The 12,506-nt window shown below is 35.9% G+C and overlaps 1 protein-coding gene across 17 annotated transcripts in view; it reads right to left on the reverse strand.

The window, feature by feature from the left end:
* ERC2 (ELKS/RAB6-interacting/CAST family member 2) overlaps positions 1–12,506 on the reverse strand; it is a 416,897-nt gene that overhangs the window by 51,704 nt on the left and 352,687 nt on the right. For 16 of the 17 annotated variants that reach the window (XR_008451688.1, XR_008451687.1, XR_008451686.1 and 13 more), the window contains one exon: positions 9,369–9,559. The exons of the other annotated variant lie outside the window; for it this stretch is intronic. The gene's annotated coding sequence lies outside the window, so the exon portion shown is untranslated. The remainder of the gene's footprint in view (positions 1–9,368; positions 9,560–12,506) is intronic. 17 annotated transcript variants of the gene reach the window in all.

Consider the following 12,506-nt stretch of genomic DNA (forward strand, 5'->3'; position numbering starts at 1 on the left):
ATGAAGCTGAAAGCCTAGAAGGAATATTGAAGCTGGAGAGGAGAACACAGCAGAAAGACCACATAAGAGAATGAAGAGGCTTTAAGAAAGGAGACACTGAAACGTTGGCTGAAAGAGCAAATCTGGCAAAATAAGGATAAAGTGCTTCCTTGAATTAGGTACCCAAATCTGAATATCAGGCATATCCATACAAGTGCTGAGATATTAGCAGCTGTAATATTGCAATATTTGTGATTTAGATAATTTCTATTAATGGCACGAGGCACATTGTCTTTGACAAGAGTAGTTAGCAAGTTTTAGGTGCTCAAGAAGATACCTGGAAGACAAATTTGGGTAGATACCACAGTTCAGCACTTCTGAGATGTCAAGAATGCAGAAATGATGAAAGGGACAATACGAGCTGATATTCTTGTTCTATAATGCTTAGAACAGGAAGCTTCTATACTTTAGAACTATGTCTTACAAATCTTACAGGTAATATATGATATGAAAATTAGTTAAAACAGATAGAAACAGTTTTAGGAACACATGATAACTTTTAAACTTTAACTGTGATACAAAGCATTGCTATAAGAGAAATTACATGTCAGTTTTGCAGAACACCATTTCCAGAAATGAGGCTCGTTCTCATTGAAACACATTTAAATATTTGTGTTCAGATGATGAATTAATTTGCTTATTCTAAACGTTCATTAACTTAGATTCTGCATCTCTAAGGAGACCAAATTTGCACAGAGGTTTATTACTATACCATTTCATTAGCAGACAGAAAACTGAAACTGTTGGAATGTGCTACTGTGCCATATGCAACAAAAGCCTGTTTATGAATTATGACTCCATGCACAATATGCCTTGGGGACTGTTCATGTTCTAATGAAATACTCTTGCAAATTTTTGGATAGGAACTGATATTTACCTGCAATGGTTAGGTAAAAGAATGATACTATCAAGTAAAATATATTTTTGTATATACTTTGGATGTTTTATTCACTCAGTAGCCAGCTTCCAAAGCTTCCACAAAAAAAAATTAAATCACATAGCTTAAATATTTGTCTGCAAATAACACTGGTTAAATAACTCTGTAACATCTGGTTTCCTTTTTTGTTTTCTATTTGAGTGCTTTTTCTGAGTATAATTAATCCTTATAAAATGGGAATAAAGCAAGTTATTGTCTTCTGGAAACTAATGAAGTATATTACAGCTACAAAGGGACTACGCTTCATTCTCCACAGCAGAATTAAGATGCCCACAAAGAGAAAAAAAAGCTTATGTTCACATGAAAATGGTACTTAGAACTCAGAGGTCTAGATCTACTTAACAAATTTAGCGAACGGAAGTACTTAGAGTAACTCCATAGCTGAAGTGGAAAAATTCCAAAGGACAATTTGAAAAGATGGAAATCAAAGCACAGGGAGACATGATAGGACACGTTCCTTCTGCCTTGATTTTCCATGTTGAAGGCTCAGTTCCAATGCTGACTGCGTTTGTGGGTCGGTACAGATAATCAAAGTGGGAGAAAAAATCAATGCGTGCGTGATGGGAGCTGTGGTAACATACACAAGTACTCGTATTTTCATTACAGTATTGATCTAAGACCAAAGAGAAGTTTTGTTCTCCCTGTATCTGTCAGTGTGCACAGAGGAACAATGCCACACTCTTAAGAAATCATCTCTGAATTTCGGATTTATTACTCTAACACCTCAACCAGCAGAGCTTGACAGAGTAGCACCAGAACGAGTTGTTTAAAATCTCTACACCAAAAAGCTCTTTATTATGCCTAATCAGAGGGCAAACCTCACACATCCCAATCTTTCTTTTATAAATTAATAATGCTTTTGCATTGATTTCCATGAACATGTCTAAGATTAAATCTTCAATCTTGAAAAAAATACCGTACTACCCTCTTATTATGACAACATGAAGCCATTTTATATTCTCTCACATCTTCTTTTTCCATTTGATAGAAAAACAAAAGAAAAATGAAAAGCAACACTAAGCTAAAGCAATCTTTGCCACTACTTCAGTTCAGACACTTGATCTACACATAAAAAAAACAGTTAAATAGAAGGTGGATTTCTGCCTCTCCTTCAAAAAGTAATTCTCTGACCTCAAAAAAATTCAACAATGGAGATTCATATTGATCAGTTAATTACATGTCTGTAATGCACAATAAAATATTATCTATTTTTCATTTCTGTTTTGAGGTTTAGTCTGATCTTGCCTTGTAGACACAAAGTACCATATTTGTAACTGTCTCCGTTTATAGAAGACACCTTTCACAATCAAAGCTTATTTTATGCTTCAACAATGCATTACCTACAAAAGGATCCAGACGCTACTGAAGGGGCAGGTCCAACCCATTAGCTCCCTACAGAAGCTACAGTTTGAAGCTACAGACTCCAAAACATAACAAAGAAATTGTCTTTTTTTTCAAGAAAGCCTCAGACTGTGCTCCTTGGGATGCAACCTTCAGTATCCCTCAGCATTTCAGATTTTACAATATATATAGAAGCAGAGTGAGGAATGTGCATTAGAGAGCCACACAGTCATAACATTGTAAAGCACAAACGCTCACTATTCGTTATATTCAGTTTAATAAAACTTTAGTTTTACAACTCTCTCAACTGCATCTTAAGAATAGGATCTAGGTTTTCTCCGTACCTAGACACGTATTGAACTTTACTTGCACGCATCAAAATAAAACCATGAATCTGCATTACCAGTTTCAACTGGCAATAAAGTCAAAAATAATTAATGTAATACTCTAGGTGTGCCATATTACACTGCTTCCAAAAATCAGTTTACTAAAGAGAATCTTTCTGGACTTGTGTACTTTTCAATATGCTTCATATTTCTGCATTTTTCTGCATCAATTTGTTATACAACTATCTTTCAGACTATCCTTGCTTTTATTATGTTTGCTGTTTGTTTTTAAGCAGAGTCGTAATGTATTTCCATTCCATGCTATCCCCAGTTAGAAATAAAGCGACGGTACTTCCAAGAAAGAAAATTACCAGGGAATCTGTTCTGCATTTGTAGGCAGGAGTGAGGCACTTTGAATGGAGAAAGAGAATTAAATTAGCCCCAGATATAGGGGCTGAATAGTAGCCATGTGTTTGTGAAGTGAGTATCTGCAAACCCTTTCCAATAGATCCCTTATAGTCTGAACTTTATACATATAAATATAACAATATAGGTATAATCTGGTGAAAAGTTTGCTGCCCCACCGCAAGCACAAGCCTATCCAATTTTTAGGCAAACACTTTTTTTTTGCTCTTCCAAAGGGACCACTAGTCTTGAATAAAATAGTTTTACATTCCCCCCCAGTTAAGAATGAAAGCATATTCCATGTTTAAGATTCTATATTTACTTAGTTTAAATATTTATGGGTGAGACGTATATACAATATTCAATAAAACAGAAACCAGATTCATTCCTTAATGAGTGAGAAAGACTAGAATTCATATGGGGCAAAAAGTAGTGTTAGAAATTGTTGCTACTTCTTTAAAGTCAGCAACCACAAGAAATGTTAAGTCTTCTCAACTACTGTACAGAATAACAAAACCAAAAGAAAGTGTTATTAAGTTTTTCTTCTATATTATCACATTTTTATGACAAAGGTTAGAACGTTCAAAAATGTGTTTAAATTTATTCAGCTGTTCTCATAGTTTCATGTTTCACTGCACTGCTACACTGCATTACGTTCCCATATGACGAGATTAAAGCTATCTAACATGCTCATTAAGTTATTAGTCCAGCATCTGAATACTTGTTCAGAACCTTCTTCATCAACTATTGATGAGACACAAAAGTCATATTGAAATATTTTTTTTTTTTTTTGGAAAAAAAACCAAAACCCAACCCAAAGCAGGACATCAATGGTATTTGTCAGATCGACACTTCTAAAGACCGATCTTCCTCCAAAGACACTGATAAACTAAAAATGGTGTTAAACCCAGTTGCAGGCGGACTGGACAGCCCAAGGGAGAGGTAACAGGATACAGAGACTTTAACCTTTAGGTCATCAATTTAAATTCAGCTCGAGTAGATCATGACCACCATTCCCACACGATGAATGTTTGTTAGCCTGGGTAAAGAAATAGACACAATAAATATTGGTGGACACATTACCAAGGTAACTGATCCCCTTTGGTAATCTCGGAAGAATACCTACACGCTGACAGGGCACAAAACAATCCTGATTCCTGTAGCTTCATGGAATCCATCACTGACTGCATATTCCATTCCTAAACAATGTCCCAACCACAAACAAATTACTTACAACAGGTTTTTTGAATTTTTTTTCAGTAAGCACACATTTCATCTAGAAGCATCGTCAACAGTGATCATCAGAGTTCAACTCGTCATAATAAAGTGTAAGGTGCAAACATGGAAATAGAAAACTATATTGAAAAATGCCATTAAAGTCATTGTTGTTATATCTCAAGCACCACTTCCAGGCACATTTGGTTGAACCGTTATAAGGATGGATATAGGAAAAACAGAGGAAAAACTGAGATAGCTGACAGGAATAACCAGAGGCATGGAAAGACAGCTCTGTATGGAGTCTGAGATTAAGATTTAGTTTACAGTCCAGATTAATAACTGTTGCCTGGTATGAATATATAAAATAATGATTATTACAGGCATTTCTTCAGAGCCTGGGGGTTATGAACAAAGCTAAGCACAAAGGTTCTTTCCTAGCCTATAAGAATTCTGAAGATTTCAGAAAGGTCTTGTTAGTATTAGGACAAATCCTTTCACAATTTCCACAAAAGCAGAGATACCCAGGCTATTACAGACAATAGTCCAGTGGTAATGACAGTTGCCTTGGATGCATTAGATATTCAGCTGGGTTTAAGTCTCTATTCAGCTGGATTCAGAAAGGGAAATTGAACCAAAGTCGCATGTCTTAAAGGATAATGCCCTAACGATTAAGCTCTCGGTATTGTAATGCAGATTTCTCTCAAGGATTTTTTTGTTGATCAGTTCCATTTTCAATAAATTAGTTATTTGCTATTTGAAATAAAGCTCCATAAAGGAAGTTTCCTTAAACTACCCTTGATGTGAGAGAGATTTCAGGTTCCATAAAGCACTAATTTCTGTCAAAAGAAACTTTGCTCAGTTGAAAAATTAACCAGCAGCTTCAGTATTTCCAAGAGCAAATGCAAATAAGTTTCAGACATTTGTGAACAGTCTTTTTCAGTTTGTGACAACACTAAAGAGACCAGGCCATGCAATCTTTTCCTGTTCAAGATATCAAGTGAAATAAATAAAAAATAAATCAATATATCCTCAGCTACTAATCATCCATCAACAAGCCTCTCATATAAAACAAAATTAACAAAATATGCAATAAAATGAAAACTGTTTTCATTTCAAACTGATCAATGGAAAAGACAACAGCATTCACATTGGGTTTTTTTTTTGCTAAGTGATAATGCAGTTGACAATTTTTATACCTGGCAGGATAAGGAATTTAATCTGAACGTCAACTAACATACGATTCACTTTTACTGTGATTTCTTTTTATCTTTCCTATCTGCAACCTTGAAAATATGCTTTTCCAAATTAAATACTAAATTTCATATAATTTTAACTGTAAGTCTGTTTTTCATTTTTACAGCTTGTCTTACATTTGACTGTTACCTGACTGTATCGAGATGCTTATTGATCACAACTTTCAATCATTACAACTGCTTTATGTAGGGCTTCCCAAAGTATATTGATTCAAATCAACCAGTATAACGTAATACAGTTTATCTATCGTTTTATAAAAATTATTCATTCTCAAAGACCTCTATTCATCTCCAAAGTTAACCACTCTATCAAGTCAAGGTTTGAAAAATTTTCCCTTCTGTAGAAATGTTTCTGCTTTCTCTACTCTCCTACTCAACTTTCTGATTCCAGTTTTATTCTCAGTTATTAAGCAAGTTATTATAGTAGCTTTTTGGCAATTTATCCCAAATACGTAACACTGGGATCCAAGTACCATTGATTTCCCACGTTCACATCCTAACAAACACCTACTTCTCTAGACCAATCAAGTCAACACTGTGCTAAGCAGTTCCCTACACCCGTAGGTCCCCAAGCAAACAAACCCATGAATATGATGTTGATTTACAATTCTTATAATTTTAACAGCTATTCACCGTGAAAGAAGAGAGAGCGTTAAATTGCAAATGGTAGTCCTTCTAAAGGCAGATTACGAGACGGTGAAAGTCCTCTATGGGGAAACATAAATGCTGCCAAATGAACTGCACATAAATCTACTCTGTTTTTAACCAGGATATGCATTGCATCCTTCCGACTCATGCTGACTGCTATCCTACTATACGAAAAGCTCTGCTGCAATGATAATAGGCAGTAGCAAGGCAGAAGAAGACTTGTCTTTAACCCAACAGCTTACCATGAATATAAATTTCTATTGCCCACCTCCCCCCAGTTTACCATATTACAAAGCAGTAACAGTTCACAATGTAATACATTTGGATACCAATTTAGGTGACACATCTACTGCCAGAGAAGTAATGGGTAATAAATCACATTGTTCCTCTAGTGTTTTAAACAGGTAGAAACAATAATAAAAGAACTGCCAAGGAAGTCCACAGTTCTAATTTTATACTGTCTAAAGCGCTGCAGACTAAAAATAATTCATAGATGCCATTTTCAAAATTAGCATTTCTATTAAAAAGAAAACCAGGTTCATCCTAGTTGATCTTAGACATTGACTTACCAGAATAATTCCACTGAGGCAGATAAATGCATTTGCATGACCTGCACTGCAGGACTTAATAAAAACATAAATATTGAAAAAAAAAAATACATCCCAGGATTTAAGTCAGAAATTTCGACAAACTTTTGCTTTATAACTGTGATGTAGTTTATTTAGTTGGCTATTCCTAAGTTCAGATCTCATACACACTGCTCTATAGAACTGCCTGAAAAGCATTAAACCATTTTAAACAATTCCACTTCTTAAAGCTTCAAAACGCAGTGTTTTTCTAAGTTTCATACCTGTCAATGCACTTTTGAAGGACAAATTCTTCCTACCATCTTGTTTAATCATAACACATGCTTTTAAAGTTAACGTTTGAAAAACAGGTTCATAAAAATCCCTCAGTTCTCCATTCAAAGGAAGATTTAAAGTAAAATAAACTCATCATAAAATGGGACACAAGCAGAATTGAGGCACCTCCAGTGAAAATAGTGATCCTCGAGGCCCCTGTGCCATCCTAGCAATGTCTGTCTCCGACAACAGCACAGTTTCCCATGGTAAGATAAGGCAGACACAGGATCCGCATCCCTGTGCATGGCCAGAGTTCACCTACTAATGAACTCATTGCACAGCTTACGTCTAAGCCTACTGAGATCTATCGATGAAGCCCATGACAGATCACCTCAGAAGTGTAGTCTAACAGGTTTTCTCAAAGCCAGTCTAATAAACACCAACTCAGTGGGTTCCCTACAAAAATTCTTCAGGTGCTATTTCTTTCTACAATGGTACATGAAGAGCAGTCTTTCCTAGCCTAGCAGCAGGACTACTCATCCCAGAAGCAAAATCCCCAGGTTCAACTCCTTCTTCTCTCTAGGACACAAAGAAATGTCCTTTAGCAGAATGTTCTAACCAATAGGCTACAGACTGCATAAATTGCTGGAACAGGGATATAGATACATTAATATATCCTTTCCAATGTGGAAAATGGGTCCTTTCCAACCTGGTGACTCTATGATTCTATGATTAAAGCTCTCCTGTTGAAGTTGTATTATTATAGTGAAAATAATTCAAGATTCATTGGGCCAGAGAAAGAACACAAGAGGGAGCAAGAGTCTGTAGCCTAGTGATTTGGGCACTCAGCTGGGAAAAGGAGTCCTGGGTTCCTGGCCTTTGCTCCACAAAAGGTTCATGCAATTTATCTAGTAGCCTTTCTATAATATAAGTCCTAGCTTGAATCTACGTTTTCATTCTTGATCCAAGTTTATAAATAACGTTTTGTGCAACCACATTTATCAATTTACATATTGCAGACATCAACATCTCTTTCGTATGCTTGTAACGCTAAATTTTAAATAGAGAACATAAATAAAACTGAAATGTGTCAAATCCCTAAAGCTTATTTCATATTAATTTTGTTTTATATGCACATAAAATACAAGAATGTACTTCAAAGTAGGTTAAACATAATATTAAAATGCAAATACTTTTATATACCTGTGTCAGTAACGCTGCTTTGAATGACTAAATTGGAATTTATTTTTCCATCTCATCTTTCTCAGGATGAGGTAAGATTTTTAAGTAGTTATAACAACAGTAATAGACTCCTCATATCTTAATTCTGCTCAGTTTCAGTTTCTGATTCTCACTTAACAGTATTTTCATTTGCTGTTTCTCATTCCCTAGCACAACAGCGCGATGTCATTCAGGCGACTGTTTAAATCCAAGCAACTTTACCCCGAAATTCCCACTCCAACAATTTCACGGACATATTTCTGTTTTTGCTAAACATTCTTTTTATAATAGCTTCATTTTGGGCCTAAGCCTACATAACAGGGTCCCTTTAAATAATATTCCATGCCTCGAAACATATTACAAAAACTGTTATATCGCGGCAAGTTATGCAACAGCTCTCTATGGCTTTAGCATATTTACTCTGTCACGCCACATGTGAGACTGCAGCCTCCACAACAAAACCTTTACACACTGAAGTCATTATCTCTGTGAAGTCTGCAACTGGCATTTAAAACTTATTGATGGCCTGGGTATTGGTGGCTCAGTAGGCAGCACTCTTGCCGGAGGCCCAGGAGGTCAGAGGTTCACGTTTTGCTCCAAGAACAAGTTGGACATATTCCAGGATTGTGGGGGGGCCGCGCTAGACTCCTAACGGGGCAGTCCTTAGGACAGTAAGTGAAACCTCGTCTGCTCTGTGGATATCAAAGTCCTCTTGGAAATGGAAGAGGAAGAGTAAGAAGCAAGTTTAACTTGCCTGAAGCAACTGAATGAAAATGAGCGTACTTGCTGGGGAACTGGATTTAGTTTCAGGTACTAAATACAGAACGGTACAACTACAGTACAGATAAGCCGTTTTGGTCTTCGTGGTCAGCATACGTACAAGAGACAGGTACAGACTGCCAGGCAAGACTCAGTATTAGCTAACGTCCTAAATAGTAGAATGACTTCAGATTCAATTTCACACCATTGAACTATGAAAAACGCATGCGTAGTTTCCGTAAGTGAGGGGGTCTACACAAAAATGCTTTAATGCAGGTAAAACTTCAGAGCACAATATAGAATCACCAAAAATCTTCAGCCAAATACCCAAGTTAATACTAGCAACATATAGAGAGAATAATATAAATTGAGATTCAACCTGCTCTGGTGTTAAACTTTGATACTCGAATATCCCAGATGTCTCCCTCCTCCTCTTCTTCTTTATAGACAGGTAAAGATGGATCTCTTGAAGGAACTGGGGATCACACTCTAGGCAAAGGTTGGACAGGTGATCAATGTACAGCATGAGATTTTGCCGTGGCTATGTGCCTCCAACAGTGACTGGATCATCTGGTTTAGAAAAACAATTCAAAATTGTAATATTTTCTAAAGAACTTATTTGGGGAAAAATTAGCAAAAGGGAGAACAAATGATTTTTATAACATGGAATGTATCACAGAACTTCTTCCCATAATTATATACTTAATCTCAAAAATTCACGTATGTCTTATTTAACATTTTGTTTGTTAACTTTTTAACTCCTTAGAAGTCAGCCTTCAAAGGACAGCATCCCATTTCCATGGGCAGAATGTGCTCAGTTGTTACTCATGAGATAAGTTATTCTTATAAGTTTCAATTTCTTTTTTTGATGTCTAACACAACTATATGAGGCGCCAAGGCCAGGTCTGGCCCATTACTTAAACAGGCTTTGGAGCAAGCACTATTTATTAGCCAAATGGGATTCTACTCTGTAGTGCACTTCAGGGAGGTATTCACAGAGGTTATGTTTGTTAATGAAGATTCATCTCCCAACACTCCCTCCATTGTCAATAGACTGAAAGAGCATTTTCTAAAGGACCATTCAGAGAACCTAAAGTGAGACTTTTTCTTCCAGCATTTAGGAACACCATCTTTTATCTACCATCACGGAAAAACAAATAGTGCCCTCCTTCCCAGAAATATCCATTAGTATAATGGACCTTTAGGTTTAAGTTTGGTGAAATCATCCTGTATTTAAGCAACAGTATTTGCACACAGTAAAAGAGACCATGAATTACAAGCATCATGACATCTTTAGGCTATCATACAATTAATGTGTAAGCAATGAGCTTCTTAAACAAAGCAAGTTAATGATGGCATTATTTCTAGGTTATAAACAGAGGAACTCATAACATAATCCCAGTGCAAATTTGCAAAGAATTATGAGTTCATCTTGTAGCTAAATTATGAAAAGAAGCTATTTCAAGGAATGAAGGATGTCCTCTTAACCTGTGACAACAAATTTGTTTGTTTTCTTCTCTTCTCAGTAAGAAAGTAATTAGGGTTTTTTCCAATAAAAATATCCTTGTCCATATATAAACACTCCTGGTAATCATGTAATTACCTTACCCAATCAAATTAAATTGCTGTCAGTTGAGTTCCCACTGTTGATTAACTTTCATGCACTCTAAACCTAAATGAAGTCTTTGGTAAAGTCACTTAGTCATTTACAAAGGTGTCTCTATGATTCCGAAAAGTATAACAGCAATACATTATTTGCTACAATCATCAAATATCCAAGGTCAAGGACAGATCACAGTGGAACCCTTTTTTAAAACCCAAAGAAACACAGAATTAAACTATGTTGCTTATTTTTGTGTTTCTTGCCATGACTACTAAATGTAATAATAACCTTTGACCCACACACATTAAACACCATAATTATGTAATTAAAACTAATTATGTAATTTAACATACATATTTTTATCCTACAACAGGCAGGTCAATTACCTCACTCATTGACCTTGGAAGCTTTCACAGTTTAAACAAAACAATAAGGCTTTCAATTAATTTTAAAGTACAAACAGAAGGAGCAGCAGATCTACAAGTCTTCAAGCTGATATTGCAGAGATGGATCACTTACAAATCTCTTCATTTTCTGTTACATAAAATAAGCTCCTTGATAAAAACTTCTGAATACCTTTCTTTCTTATACGTTTCTAAGGATAGAAAGGTTAACATATTTGTGAACAAATTGTATATACACAGTACTTGCCAAGAGCAAGAAAGGAGACCATAAACTAATCTTTCTTTGTCCCTCTTCTCTTCAATATGGTTTCCTTTGCTTCCTCCTATACTTCTCTACCTTTCTCCCTCTTTCACCTTCACTTTCTGAAGTCCTTTTCTTTCTCATTTTTTATCCATTATCTTCTCTGTTCCGTTTCTAGCTGTAAAACTTCATACCAAGTTATACATTATCAAAATACTGTATCCGTCGTCTTTTCCAGTTTCCATTTGCATCCCTAGCCCCATTCTCATGGAAACATCCCAGAGTGTCTCTCATCATGTCCTATCACCAGTGGCTCCTGCCGATGACAATCCAACACACTGAGGGAACTCTGGACTGCAGAATGCCACAGCTAAAACAAATGCAGTACAGGATCTGAAAAAAACAGTCCAAATTTTCCAATGCAGAACGTTTGGTACAAGTGAGAGACATTTTATGAAATTATTAAAATACATTTCTCCTTCATAATATCTTTATTCTCTCCATACATTTAGGTAAGTTAAAGACAGTGCATTGAAATTTTTTCTAATTGTACAACAATCATGCAATATTACATTGTGTCCAAGGAGCTTCTTTCTTTCCACAGCATGAAATTAGCATCATAATTCAACCACATTTCTATTTTTCAGGAAACTAAATCCCATTCACTAAAGAACAATTCTTAAAGCAAGTATAAGCCTAGGAGCTCTACATTAAAAAGGATCACGTTCTGCTATCCTGTTTTTTCAATTGCTATCTTAGCCACAAATAGTTCCACCGAAGTTAATAGGCTTAGCTGTGAAGTAAAGTGACAGACGGTGTATATATAGGTTTACCAATCAAGCTTTAGGTTGTTTTCTCTAAACCCGTTTTTTTATGAGTGGATCAGAAAACAGCTACTGGCAAAACACATATGCAAATCTTTGCTGACTTCCTGAAAGTAAAGCAAAAACACCTACAATGCACTTTGTGTTTTGATGTCATTTCTGACGCCGTTTTTGGAGTCCTTTCAGTCCTCTGCTTTAATTAGGCTTGACTTGCACAGGGGGCTCAGAAAGATACCAGTAAACCTTTGACATAATGGAAACAAGGAGCACTGCGCTCTGAATGAGGAGTTACAACAGGAAAGAAACCATTTAAGATGGTAGCAGGCCTTATTGCAACATTAAACCTCAAATTGGATCTGATTTATATAAAGTAAAACTAATGTATTGAAATAGTGCCCCAAACTTCTGGACGACAGTTTGAAAGAAAATAACATAGTACACGTGT

Source organism: Cuculus canorus, chromosome 11 (assembly GCF_017976375.1).
Source record: "Cuculus canorus isolate bCucCan1 chromosome 11, bCucCan1.pri, whole genome shotgun sequence".
Classification (NCBI taxonomy): Eukaryota; Metazoa; Chordata; class Aves; order Cuculiformes; family Cuculidae; genus Cuculus; species Cuculus canorus.